This window comes from Haliotis rufescens, unplaced genomic scaffold, assembly GCF_023055435.1.
Source record: "Haliotis rufescens isolate VD_foot unplaced genomic scaffold, xgHalRufe1.0.p SCAF_3, whole genome shotgun sequence".
Taxonomy (NCBI): domain Eukaryota; kingdom Metazoa; phylum Mollusca; class Gastropoda; order Lepetellida; family Haliotidae; genus Haliotis; species Haliotis rufescens.
In genome coordinates this window covers 52,205,225-52,218,866 of record NW_025964001.1, presented here as the reverse complement: position 1 = coordinate 52,218,866, position 13,642 = coordinate 52,205,225, and the positions used below count along the sequence as shown (strand labels likewise).

At 36.5% G+C, this 13,642-nt stretch overlaps 1 long non-coding RNA gene across 2 annotated transcripts; it reads left to right on the top strand.

The window, feature by feature from the left end:
- Positions 1–1,998: 1,998 nt before the first annotated feature.
- Positions 1,999–11,381, top strand: LOC124141965. Of its 2 annotated transcripts, XR_007223155.1 has the most exons (4): positions 1,999–2,930; positions 3,362–4,098; positions 8,528–8,575; positions 9,976–11,381. It is a non-coding gene; the product is annotated as an uncharacterized LOC124141965 (long non-coding RNA). The 2 variants fall into 2 exon arrangements; XR_006862109.2 differs by having other exon boundaries at positions 8,528–11,381.
- Positions 11,382–13,642: the final 2,261 nt, after the last annotated feature.

Below are 13,642 nucleotides of genomic sequence, written 5' to 3'. Positions count from 1 at the left end.
GACATAGAATTTATTTTTCTGTTATTTTGAAGTTGAATAAAAAGATTAAAACCTGGTAAACTTTGTGCCTGTTTACTTTTTTAAAATCCTATTAATGTTATCTAAAACAATATACAGGGAAAAAAAGGTTTTGAAAAAAGAATTTTTCAGTTTCATCTTCTCATCAAATGTGCCACTAGTTGTGAAATCACCCATATATATATATATACGTCACAGAGAAGATTGATAGTGGGCAGCAAAACGTAATAAGAGTTGCCTCCCTTGATGCGAAGGAGCCGGCTGGCATAAGGTAGATCTATTTTTTTAAATGCTTTTTCAATAGCGCATTGTTTGATTTTAACCTGTCCTACGAAGCCTGTGAATGTTGTAAACTTATGACCAGATAGTAAAGGTCTGTTTCTTATTTAGCACGCCAGGCGTCCTCTAGACACTGATTAGATCAAGGCCCTATCAGTGTCATGATGTTTGAACTGTACGAAATCTCGCAACAAGCCTTCATGTAACCAGTGGTACAGATCGTCCAATTTTTAGGATATTTGCCTACCCATTGTCACAAATGCCCCATTGATTTTCTAGAAAGTATACAACAGTCTATGGGAATGTCCTATTGACAATTCTGAACATCAGAAATTTTCCAAGAACTGTCCTATTGCCATTTTCCTTAGCTAAGTAGATCTAACATAGCAGGTATATATATACCTGACCTTAGGTTACTTGGTTACTTAGCTACATTTCCCTACATTTCCCTCCAGCAAAACCAAGTACACATGTTCAAAGTTGATAACATTGCTTTTTGTGTGGCATTAGACATGTGAGTGTTTACAGTTCAGTAGACATTGTGCTGTTGGCTAATTTTGTGCACATAAGAAATCTATTTACCTTGGGGTAAGGAAGACAAAAATCGCATAAATTCATCATAACACACTGGATAGATCTATATAAGACAAATAATCTCAGAAATATATAAATAACTACTGGTTAATGACGTTAATACATTGCACAAGCATGTACAGCGGTGTGCCGTAACTACGGTATGTTTATGAACAAAATTGAAAATCTCATTGAACTCCATGTTATTTTAATGTGACAATTGCGTAATTATTTTCATGTTCTTAATTTTCATCGGTTTTGACTCAAACTTTGATCGTGTTGATGGGATATCATGACATAATTTTTGTGTTTTGATATGATCATTATTTACAAAATGGACAAAAATAACCAACATTTATACAATTCTTATATGACATATTCTTCAGACCTGTTGCCTGCCATGAAGTAAGATGTTCCTTATCAAAACCTAAGAAACTCCAATATGACTTCCATCTTCTAAATGAAAATATCACCTTTTAGGTAGTCACTTTTAGTTTTGAACTTCTTAATCATGCATTATTTACCCAATTTTCAGCCACCCACTCAGCCTTTAATATTGTTATTTGAGTATGAAGTAAACTGAAGTAACAGTATTTAAGGCAGAGTCAAATCAGGGCTTTTGAAGGAGGTCCTCCCGAAGAGCAGAGTGGAGTTCTAATGTTGCATTCATGTAACAGTAACCAACAGAATGTCTTAATTTTCTGTTGGTTTACTGTCAATCAACAATCTTACCATATGCAGTTACATCACAGATGCCGCCATGCTCAGTGATTATAATCCTCAGTAATGAGCACACCAACTGTGCAACTCATCTCTTTTATAAACAAGAGAAAGAAAGATATGCCAACACAGTCTTTGCTGGTCAAGCTATCAGTCGAGCCAAAGGAGTTCCAGCGAGCAGGTGTTCAGAAAGCCCAGAGTTGACTTTGCGCTTAACTGAAAAATCTGAAAGGAATTGGCAAAACTAGTTTTGTTCTATATTTGTGAAGTTACTGTTATAGTTTTCTAACATTTCTGTTTTAGTTTCCTTTGCATATTTTACAGTAATACAGTACAGTACCTATTACCTTACACTAACTTATGCTGGTGTCTTAAGACTAAGAATTCTTATTTACATTTTATATTTTTAGAAATCATCATGCCTCCAGCAGCCTTAGGACAGATATTGTATGAAGCCATTGAATTAATTCTCAGTGGAACACACATTCCAGTTAAAGAACGAACTCAGCTACAGATAGTAGCATACAAAAAGATCAGCCTATATAAACTGGAATTGAAGACCCGGAATCTGGGAAGCAGGAAAAGAGGATTGTTTCAAAAAGCAAAAGAGTTGCCAAAAAGAGTGAAAGAAAAAACATTATCAGAAGTTTCAGCAAGGAAACAAAAGCTGCTGGCTCAAAACAGTTGTATGATATCATTTCAAAGTACTTTCATGGCACAAAGAGATCGCAAATTCTTGACTGGCTAAAGGAAAGTAAAACTATGACAAAGCTCCGGCCAAAATTTTCCAATAAAGCACCATTGAAACCAGTGTATTCTGTTGCTCCCATGGAGGGACACCAGATAGACATTGTGGACCTGTCTGCAGTAGCAGAAGAAAAAGATGGGAAAACGTACAAATATGTGTTGTCTATTTTGGATAACTTTTCCAGATTTCTGTGACTTGTCCCAATAACGGATGAGTCTTCAGAAACAGCGGCAAAATCATTGACTGATTTATTTAGACAATCAGTGGGGCACCCCTAAAATTATCCAAACAGATCAAGGGGGTGAATTCAAAGGCATGGTGACCCTCTGTGGCAGACTTGGCGTGCGACTCATCCATTCGAGGGCCTATCATCCCCAATCCTAAGGAAAAGTATGTTTAGTCAGATGTAAGTGTTAAAAAAAACCCAACATTCTGATGGCTGGCAAGAGAGGCTATACTGCAAGACACAACTTAGGAGGTGGTGACAGCATGTTTCTTGCACTCAGCAGATATATCATCAGAGGATTTAGAGGTCAATGCACTTGAAGTTAGGCACACGGTGGTTGACCATCTGCAGGAAACTCCCCGAACGGTACGTGTGGTAGATGCAATTATGACATGTAGATTTAGTCCTTATTAATTCCACTGTTATAGCTTTTATATTATAACGACTTATACTGATAATTTTGTATAGGGCATTGATCTGACTTCTCTAGAGGTTTATACTACCGTATTTGAAAGTATCAGAAAAAGATGTGTATCATATATCTTGACATTATTTTGTAAGCTGTAAAGAGTTACAAGCCAGACCAGTTTAGTTGATGCCCAGATCTTGATCAATATTGTGTAATCTTGAAGAAGAAGCAAAAATGGGTTTGGTATTGATTAACTAAAATTGAAAGACAATATGCAGTTAAGTTCTTATCTTTTATTGGGGTGAGTGAATATAAATTCTGGCCTGTATAAAAAAAATATTTGACTGGTGGGATAGGCAATTTAATTTAAATAAAGTATACATTTCAGATTGATGGAACACATATGAAGAACTTGGTTCCGGAAAAAAAGTCATGGAACAAGTATGTGGACAAGATGCTAAAGAAAGGGACATGGGGAGATAATCTCATGCTCCTGATGGGAGCGGCAGACGTCCCAGATGTAACAATTACAGTTATCAGCACATGGTCAGAAGAGCCTATAGTCATGAAACCCAGGGAGACAAAGGCCGGGCTCGGAACACTATGTGTAGGTCATCTGTCAGGGTTTCACTACGTCAGCTTGGAAAAAATAGCTACATTAGCGCTGACAATTCTTGTAAGCAGTGAGTTCAATCAATAAAGAGTTAACTGCTATCATCATCTATATTTTCCTTTGCTTATAGTTGTATCATGTAGATAGATCACACATCTCTGCCCTGGAATCAATATCTGTATCTTAGACTAGTTTAAACTATTCCATATAATCTGGGTCCTCAGTGTGTCCCGTCATATAATTTTAAAACCTAATGTAGATACTGGGTTCGTGGGTTAAAGCAGTGTGAAGATGAACATGATAAATAATATTAGTAGTAGATTTAACATAAAATGATTTATTCCAGTTTCTCCCAATTCGAGATCAAGCACCCACAGCATTGCTTTAATGTAAGTCAGCAAAATAATAAATATGTGGTGGTGTTTCATATTTTATCGTTCAAATAATCTTTCTATTCTTCAGGCCAGAAGTGCAGAACTTGCCACCAAACCCTAAGTGTCTGCAAATGTGCTGTAAGCATTAATAGAACTCTTTTAATATTTATGCATGACCCCTAGGTCAAACTCCAAAACGATGTTTTCCCCGCATGGCGGCAGAGCAAACAGTTCTCGTTCAGCTTCGTTGAGAATTTTGTTCAAAGTCAATCGAAAAGCGCGGGATGATCCCCGTGGAACAAGGGATTCCATTATAACAGCGATGGGTTCGTCAACATTATAATACTTGTTATTATAGTATCATTGTATGTACTCCATCAAATTAAGAAGTATGTCGTGATGTTCCAGTCAAGAGAGACTCAAGTGGACAAGCTTCATGATCAACAAAAGCAACTTGCCATCAGATTCCTATCCAACTTCATCAAGCCACAATCACTGAAAGAACTCACACCAAAAAAACTTGTGAACGTTGTAGTGTCAGACCCAGCCAATCACTTGCCAATGAAGGATATATTCATTGGAAGTCAGACAAAAGGAGTTTTGTCAAGGTATGGCTGTAATAAATTTGCATCCCAATTCATGGAGAATGTCAAAGAAACATATGTGAATTGTAGCATCTCTCCTGTCCAAGATGCCTATCAATAATCCCCTTTTGAAGGCCATGTCAGCCCTGGATCCAGTTGTGAGGCCAAATGCTACAACCCAGCACTACCTCAATCAACTCCCATCTCTAGCTACAAATGTTCTCAAGGAAGATGACAAAGACGACTTTGACCTGGAGGTGAGAGCTTACACAGTTGATGACCACTTGCCTGGTCCTCTGTCATGTCATGATGAGAAACTGGATCTGTGGTGGGCAATTGTTGGCAAGTCAGGAAGGTACCGTCTTCTATCAACTTTAGTTAAAAGTGTCATCACATGCCTTCATGGTCCCATTGTTGAAAGCAGTTTTAGTATCATAGGGGACATACTTGACGACAATTTAGCCAACATGAACATGGTGCGTACAAGCCTTGAAAAGCCCTTGAATTTTGGATGCTGTCTTGAAAAGGCCTTAAATTTGTGTTTGCCTTGAAAAGTCTTTGAAAATCGCCAAAATGTCTTGAAAAGGCCTTGAATATTGACTAAATGATTAACTCGCGACTTTACCCCAAATTACACTGCACACAACCAACTCTCGTGTCTACGTAAACAAGTTGTGCTGACACCGGTTTCCGATATTTTCTTTTTTTAATCTAAATCGGTTTCATTTACCATTTAAGTATCACCTGTAATTCAACCAATCACATCCCTAGAAAGAGATCACGAGCATTCATGATCCAATCAAATGCGTACCCATAATGCAGTTTTTGAATAATTAATTTTGGTTATAATCCAACTTCACATTTGTTTCCGGACAAAAATTAAAAGACGTATGTTAGTTTGGTGGTATTTGCTAGTTATATCAATCATAAATTGATTAGATAAATGTAATACATAAGATGAAAGTTTCGTTAATAGATAAACAAAAACAAAAGATATCTAATCCTAATTCGTTCGAGACGATGCTTCTAGAACGTAGGTCATAAAATGCGAGTAACCTCCCTTTCCAACATGGGGCGCACGGTCTTCAACATATCGTGGAAGGATAAATATGATTGGATTCGGCCATTCAAAGGTGACAGACAAAGCCTTATGTGATGTTTGCTTCAAGGTATTTGATCTTGCAAAAATAGGCGAGGCAGCAGTGAAATCTCATGCAAAAAGTAAATCGCATCAGACTAATCAAAAGGCACGTGGGCGATCAAATGTGTGTCATCGTTACCATCATGTTTTGATGTTTATCGATCAGAATCAGAGAACCCCCCCCCCCCCCCCCCCCCCCCCCGATGGAATCTACCACTGTTTCTACCAAGGCCGGCACTAGCACTATGGAGTTATCGATACCCCCACTTCCTATTATTGACAAGCCAACACTGTCTGTTACTAAACAAGGATCACGCATTAGCAAGTATGTGTGTGATAATGCTGTTTTGAAAGCAGAAGTCATGTGGACACTCAAGACTTTTACTAGCCACAACTCTTATAGGTCAAACGATAACATTGATAAAATATTTCAATGTATGTTTCCAGACAGTCAAATCGCAGCCAAATTTTCGTGTGGATTGAAAAAAACTGCTTACATGTGTGTGTTTGGAATTGCAGAACATTTCACTGACATTTTGGTCCAAGGAGTCGAGGGCCCTTTCTCTGTTATATTTGACGAAAGCTTAAACAAAAAGTCTCAAGAGAAACAAATGGACATACACATAAGATTCCTGGATACCAACAACAAAACTTGATATCAAGATGTTGATTCAAGTAGGGATGGACGGGCTGCATGTAAATTGGTCCTTCTACGAGAAGTTAAGAAAAAAACTATTGGATGAATATGGATTCACATTGTTGAACGCTAGGAGTTGTGGGTTGCACACTGTGCACAATGCATTCAAGAGTGGTGCAGTTGCTACTGAATGAAAGATAAGTGATTACTTGCAATCCCTTTATTATCTCACCAAAGATTCTCCTGCTCGAATGGAAGATTTCCTGTCTGTCTGTGCTAAATTACCACTTCAGTTTGTTTCACATAGGTGGTTGGAAAACATTCCAGTCTGTAATAGAGCACTTGAGATTTTGGATGGGGTGAAGAGCTACATTAAGGCAATTCAGGATAAGAAGTTCACCAAACCATCATGCAAGTCCTATCAGACAACATGATTAAGGCTAAACTACTTTTGTTCAAATTTGTTGCTGCACATCTTCAGCCATTTCCTTCGACATATAAGTCAGAGAAACCCTTGTTGCCTTTCCTTGCCAATGACCTTTACACTATGTTAAGGAATCTGATGAGGTGTTTTATTAAAGAGGAAAAACTGAGCCAAATGGAGACAGTGGAAAACATGAAATCTATTGTTGAGGACAAATCAAATCATCTTCATTATAAGGTCGACTGTGGATTCCAGACTGAGAAAGAGCTTAAGGAAGTTATCAAGAAAACAAGTGTTAACACTGGTTAATGAGAGACAGATAATGGATTTCAAAATTATGTGTGTAGAATTCCTTTCCTCTACAGTGAAAATTTGTGTGTGCAAAAGTCCACTTTCATATACTTTAGTCAAGCATCTGAAATGCTTCAACCCAAAAGAAATGGCTACTAACCCTGAACAGTGTCGAACCAGTTTCAAAAAGGTCATAGAATATCTTGCAAATTGTGACAGAATTTCTGATGACAAGTGTGATGTTGTCTTGGCACAATATTCGTCATTCCTGGATAGCATACCAGCATTTGGCTCTCAACAGTTCTTTGGCTTTGATCATAAAGCAGAAGGCAGTAGGTTAGATGAACTACTTCTGCCTTGTATGCAAGGTGAGGAATATTCAGAACTGAGAGGTGTTACTCCCAAGATCATTGTGATGTCCCATGGACAGGCGGCAGTTGAAAGGGGATTTTCAATAAATAAAGAACTAGAAGTTGAGAAGTTTAGTTTCCCAAAAGAGTGATATGTGACCATGTTAGGAATGTGGGAGTTTAATGAATGTGAAAGTTGACAAAGCTCTGTTGTTGAAAGCTTCCCAATCTAGGCAGAAATACAATATGTATCTAGAAAAACAGAAAAAGGATAAGCTGGATGAGCAGGAGCAAACGAAAAGGAAACACATCCTTGATGAGGTCAGTGACCTTAAGGCCAAATCAGGGAATCTTTCTTTCATTACTCAGTCAAATGCCCTAAGAAGGGCTGCAAAAGAAAAAGAATCCTTGTTAGACACTTGCGTGAAATCTCTTGATAAGAAATTGGATGAGCTTAGAGAATAGTTCATCTACCATTGTCTGCAGATGTGTTGTAATTACCTATTGATCTGTTATTGAACATGTTGTCAATTGCTTTTCATATGTCATTTAGAAGATTCATGTGAAATTTCATATAGAATGAATCTGTTATTGACAACCTCTGTTGCCATGATTATGGTTATTGTACCGAAGTACTGATGTTACTGCTCTACTATTCTTTAGCAGGTCAAAATGGATTGTGTTCAATTCTTTAATTGTTGAGAAATACTTGACATCTTTAAATCAGTGTATGATGTTCTGAATATGTTTATAATAAAACAAACAAAATTGCATTTATTTTCAATTTGATGACAAAGATGATTAAATGAAAATAACTGAAACATTGATGGGTAATGATTCTGACATTTAACATGTCTACAATACTGGACATCAAACACATGTATTATGAAGATGTAATGACAAAGCATTGGGCCCCCACAATTTATTTTAGGGAGGGTCCCTTTTATTCAGAACAGGGGGCCCAAAGGGATCCCTGTTTTCAAAACCCAAGAACAACACTGATTAAATAATCCTTGACATTGATGTAACTTGTATATGAACACTTGAGCTTGATATAGTTTATCAATGTAGCATATTTTAACTTTGCCTAGTTGTCTAAGTATGGCATTAATTTTTTAATTTTAACTTTTGAATTTAAAGTTGGAAAGAGATACGCCAACCACTTCTACTGGCCAAAGAAACTTGTAGGTAAGTGTTGGTATAATCATGGATCAAATAATTGCAGTTATACCCAAACCAACAAAAGTTGCTGGGTCGTCACACTTTGAAATTGATCAACAAATATGGGAATATGCAATGAACTGTGTGGACACAAGCAGTTGAGAACTGCACTAAATGTTTGTACCTGCACTCATCATCAGTGCTTTTATTGTTAATGTGTGTTCACATATTTTTCATGTTTCAAAGAATTGACAGTTGTCAAATGTAATGGTTCTGGTTTTCATTGATATTGTGATGTTCATTGTATTCAATATAACAACATTTTAAATTATTTTAAAGAGAGCACTATGAAAATAATAAGGAGTATAGCTGACAAACACAAGTACAGTCATACATGTAATGGTTATACAGTGAGGGTTCTTATTTTCATGGAGAGGTGAAATCCTTCAGAGAGCATTTTAGTATGGCATATTACGGAGAATTCAGTGCTTTTTACACGAGTGTCCATCGGATGGACTCCATCCTGTAACATATTTCATTTCACACTGGACGAATAGCTTCACTTTATACTCTCTTGTTACTGTTGGCCTAATTGTTCATCACAGTGTTTCAGTTTTACAAATTGTGAAATGCTGAAGGACATAAACTAAGAACTTTTGAAATTTTGTCTGTTCTTTAATAAAATTGTCTATCCCATAACAGCTCCCATGTTTGAAATGCTATGTCAGTTTTTCACATTCAGTTTCATGTTTATTTTAAGAGATGACGAATATATGTATGTTTTTCTTTTTAGAACAGTAACTGGAAAAGACTGTTTACATTAGTATCTGAGGAGAGATCATAACTATTTTATCAAAGTGTCCTTCTTGTAACACAGATGTCTTTCCCGTAACACAGCAATATTTGAGCTCAAATTGACAAACTGACTGAAACAAGCATTCAAAAGGATGAAGCTTTTAAGGTTATGATTCCACTTTAACAATTAACTGATTCAGATGAATGTATTGTTGGCTCATCTGGTAACCATTAAGATTTATGTGTTACACATCCTAACCAATATATGTAAAATGATATGACAAGTTGATTTGTTTCACATATTTGAACTATTCTTATTTTTATCTAAAACTGAACATCATTACTTTAAGAGATTCTGAGAGTTATTATTCTTATCAAACAACCTTGTTTAACTGAATCTTGACCAATTTTAAAACTGTTACAGGAAAGACATTTGCCACCTCTGCTACAGGATAAAATATTTAAAAAATATTGTGCCAAAGGGTTGTAAGATTGCAATTTGTTATTTTCACACTTTACAGTTGCTGTTAAAAGCAAATATGAAAATAAACTTTTCATTTTGAGAGACTGGATTTTATCTTTTTTCAATCTTCAAATTCTGTCATTTTTTTATAATGACTCATATATTTCAGATTGATGGAACACATATGAAGAACTTGGTTCCGGAAAAAAAGTCATGGAACAAGTATGTGGACAAGATGCTAAAGAAAGGGACATGGGGAGATAATCTCATGCTGCTGATGGGAGCGGCAGACGTCCCAGAAGTAACAATTACAGTTATCAGCACATGGTCAGAAGAGCCTATAGTCATGAAACCCAGGGAGACAAAGGCCGGCCTCGGAACACTATGTGTACTTATTTTGTATAAAAGCACTTTTTGTAATTTATTTTGGATGATTCATATTTTCATCATAAAATACACTTAATAATCATATAGTTTTTGCAAATTTGTCTTCAGAATAAGTTTTAGCAATTCTTAAAACAAGTCCCTAAAAACAATGTCATTACTGCAACAGAGAATCATTTACAAAAATATGGTCTAAGGGAGGCAACTTTCCTAGTGTGGTCACATGACCCTAAGTTTGCAGTGGAGGGAAGCATGGATGGCATGGATGGCATGGATGCCATGTATGCATCCCTTCACATCATCAGCCTATTTTCTTGATATTCTTCTAAAAGTGCAGCATTTTGAGTGAGTATGTTTATCTATCGTCATTACCATATACTTAAGATACCTTATACTGTTGTACCTGTTAGTTCCATAATTCACTTAAACTTTAAATGAGGTTGATATGCAACAATTTCTGAGCAATGTAGACTGCTTAAAATGTATGGAGAGTTGTTTTAGCCATAATTGTAAAAAAATGTCATAACCACAACAGTCATTACCAAAACAGCAAGGTAGGTTTTGGTAATGACAAAGCATTTTGGTAATGACTTCTTGAGATTGAAATTGATAAACAATTAACAATACTTATTGAGAGCAGTTCATCGTTTAAATTATTACAGATCTAAAAGAATGCAATATCAATTCAAACTTATATTATCTGAAAATTATTGAGACTATTACAAGAATAACTGAGAATGTAATGGAATGTATGAAAAACAATGTTATTATTTAACAAAATATTATTCAACAATTACATGCAAGTATATCTTTTTCAGAATGAGTGTGGAAAATGAGTTTAAGAAGATATATAGAAAAATTAGATAAGTCTCTTGAATCAACTGAAAAAGAATTTTATGACTTGCTAAGTGAAGTGTATTCTCGATCGGATCCTTACTTCAGAACTTGGGCTAAGCAAGTTGTTGACTTATATGAAGCTATTCTCTACCTGAGAGAAAACATCAAACGTTACACCAAGCTATTAAAAGAAGACCATGGGGTTAACTAATAAGGAAAGAAGTAGACGATTTATGACAAAGCTAAAAGAAAATCCAGAGAAACAAAGAATATCTTGAAAAGGAAAGAGAAAGATACCAAAAAAGGAAAGAAAGAAAACAACTCTGAGGAATTGAAGTTCTCTTTCAGATTAAATCCTCCTTGAGGCACTTATTGCATTTTCCTTGCTCAAGAAAATCTACATGACATAGTCATAACCATTTTCCTTAATAAAAAATGTTACCACACAAAAAACAACGTTTTTGTATGATATATGACCACCCCAACGGGGCCTCACCCTCTACAGGCGACACATGTCAAGGGGAGCAACTTTCACCCAAATCATTTTTCCTTATGTCATCTGGCTGACAAGTGCTCAGAGAATTCTTTCAACCACTACGTTGAACTTGAACGACATGGCTGACCAAACTATGTGTGGTATATTCCCTTTTCTTCCTTGCAAAGGCGTAATTCCTCACATGCTCGGCTCGGAGTCGAGAGATGAGGAGTGGATGGAGGAGGGAGGGGATGGTGCGGCTCCGCATTCTGTCCTCACTAGTACACGAGGTCATTGATCCCCTGCTTTCGGGTGCCCGAACAGCTTGGCTAAGGCTGAGCAGGGCTGGCGGTTGCCATCTTTCCCTATGTGCGGGGCGGAGTTGAAGGCTGCTTACGTTTGCTTCGAGGAGCAATATTGTAATGCATGCCAACAGCTCTGTATTGCCGTCCACTCGGCATACCTGTCTGCGGTGCAGCGGGAGCTAGTGGGGGAGGGGCAGTCTGACTCTTCGGAGTTGGCTGGCCAACTCACTGAAGTCCATAGCCATCTGGCGCGGGATGCTATTCGTAGCTGAGTGGGCAACAACAGATTTTTCTGGCCGGCTCTTCTGGAAGACATCCTCTGGTATGAGGTACAGCACTTCATCACTCTCATTGCCCCTCCAACCTTGGTCACCAAGAGACATGACCAGATTGATAAAGAAATGTGGGTCTCTATTCAGAAATACCTGGATGAGAAGTATCCTGATTAATAACTGTGATATGATGTGGATATTAACATTGATGGCATCATTTACTTGTTGAAATAGAAACGAGTTGATTGTGACATTTTCAATTTCCAGTTCTAAGATGAAGTAAATGTGGTAGCATCAATGAATTTGTTAAAGCATTATGATTCAAGTATCTTACTTGCTTATCACTTTACAACAACAGAACTTGTTTAAAGTATTTCCAGTTTTCCAATTAAATTTAGCATCGTGTTTGATTTGAAAAGCATGTTTTTATGGGTTGATTAAAGTTTATCAAACACTTGAGGTATTTTGTCATTAACGTAACATTATGTCACTACCACAACAGGCTGAAAAACCTTGGTTATGAAGTTGTTTGGGTAAAACCTTAGTAAAATCATGCTTATTGAGGTTAAATAAGGCACTCATATGTTGATTTACACAGTATGATATGTATCAATTTTACTTGAATATCAAAACTTGCACTTTTTGGTGATTTCAACATTTTCTGTAGATGATGTTTTGCTTGAACGCAAGGTACATGTGTTAAAATTTTGATATCAATGTATTATTATTTGAAAATAATAATTTAGTTGAACTATATACACACTGTACTTAACATAACTAACTATTATGTATTTCAAATTATTTTTGGTTTCTGATACATCATTTTTTTAAGCGTTGTGGTAATGACATTCCTTTATTGGACCTATGACATTCCTTTACTGGACCTATGACATTTCTTTTACTGGACCTATGACATTCCTTTATTGGACCTATGACATTCCTTTATTTGACCTATGACATTCCTTTACTGGACCTATGACATTTCTTTTACTGGACCTATGACATTCCTTTACTGGACCTATGACATTCCTTTACTGGACCTATGACATTCCTTTACTGGACCTATGACATTTCTTTTACTGGACCTATGACATTCCTTTACTGGACCTATGACATTCCTTTATTGGACCTATGACATTCCTTTACTGGACCTATGACATTCCTTTATTGGACCTATGACATTTAAAGTTAAAAAAAATAATAAACATTAGTGGAACTTCACTGCAAAATACAGGAACATTAAGTAAAATATATGTAGTTAATGTCAGTGAAATGAAACTAATAATAACACATAAAACATTTCTGACATATATGAAGAACAATGTTTCCCAGTTTGGTAGAATGACCCATATAAGTGATTATCGCGAATGCTCTCATGTTTCTGGCATGATCGGGAAGATCAATACAGGGGAGGGCGACCACACCAAATTACCCTGTTCGGAGGTCAAACAATTCCCCAATCCCTAGTGATTTTCGGCAATAAAGATCTAAATTATGTGGCAACTTTAGAATTCATGGGTAAACTGTTATAAAGGTGGGTTGGACAGGTGGATTTAATTCAGA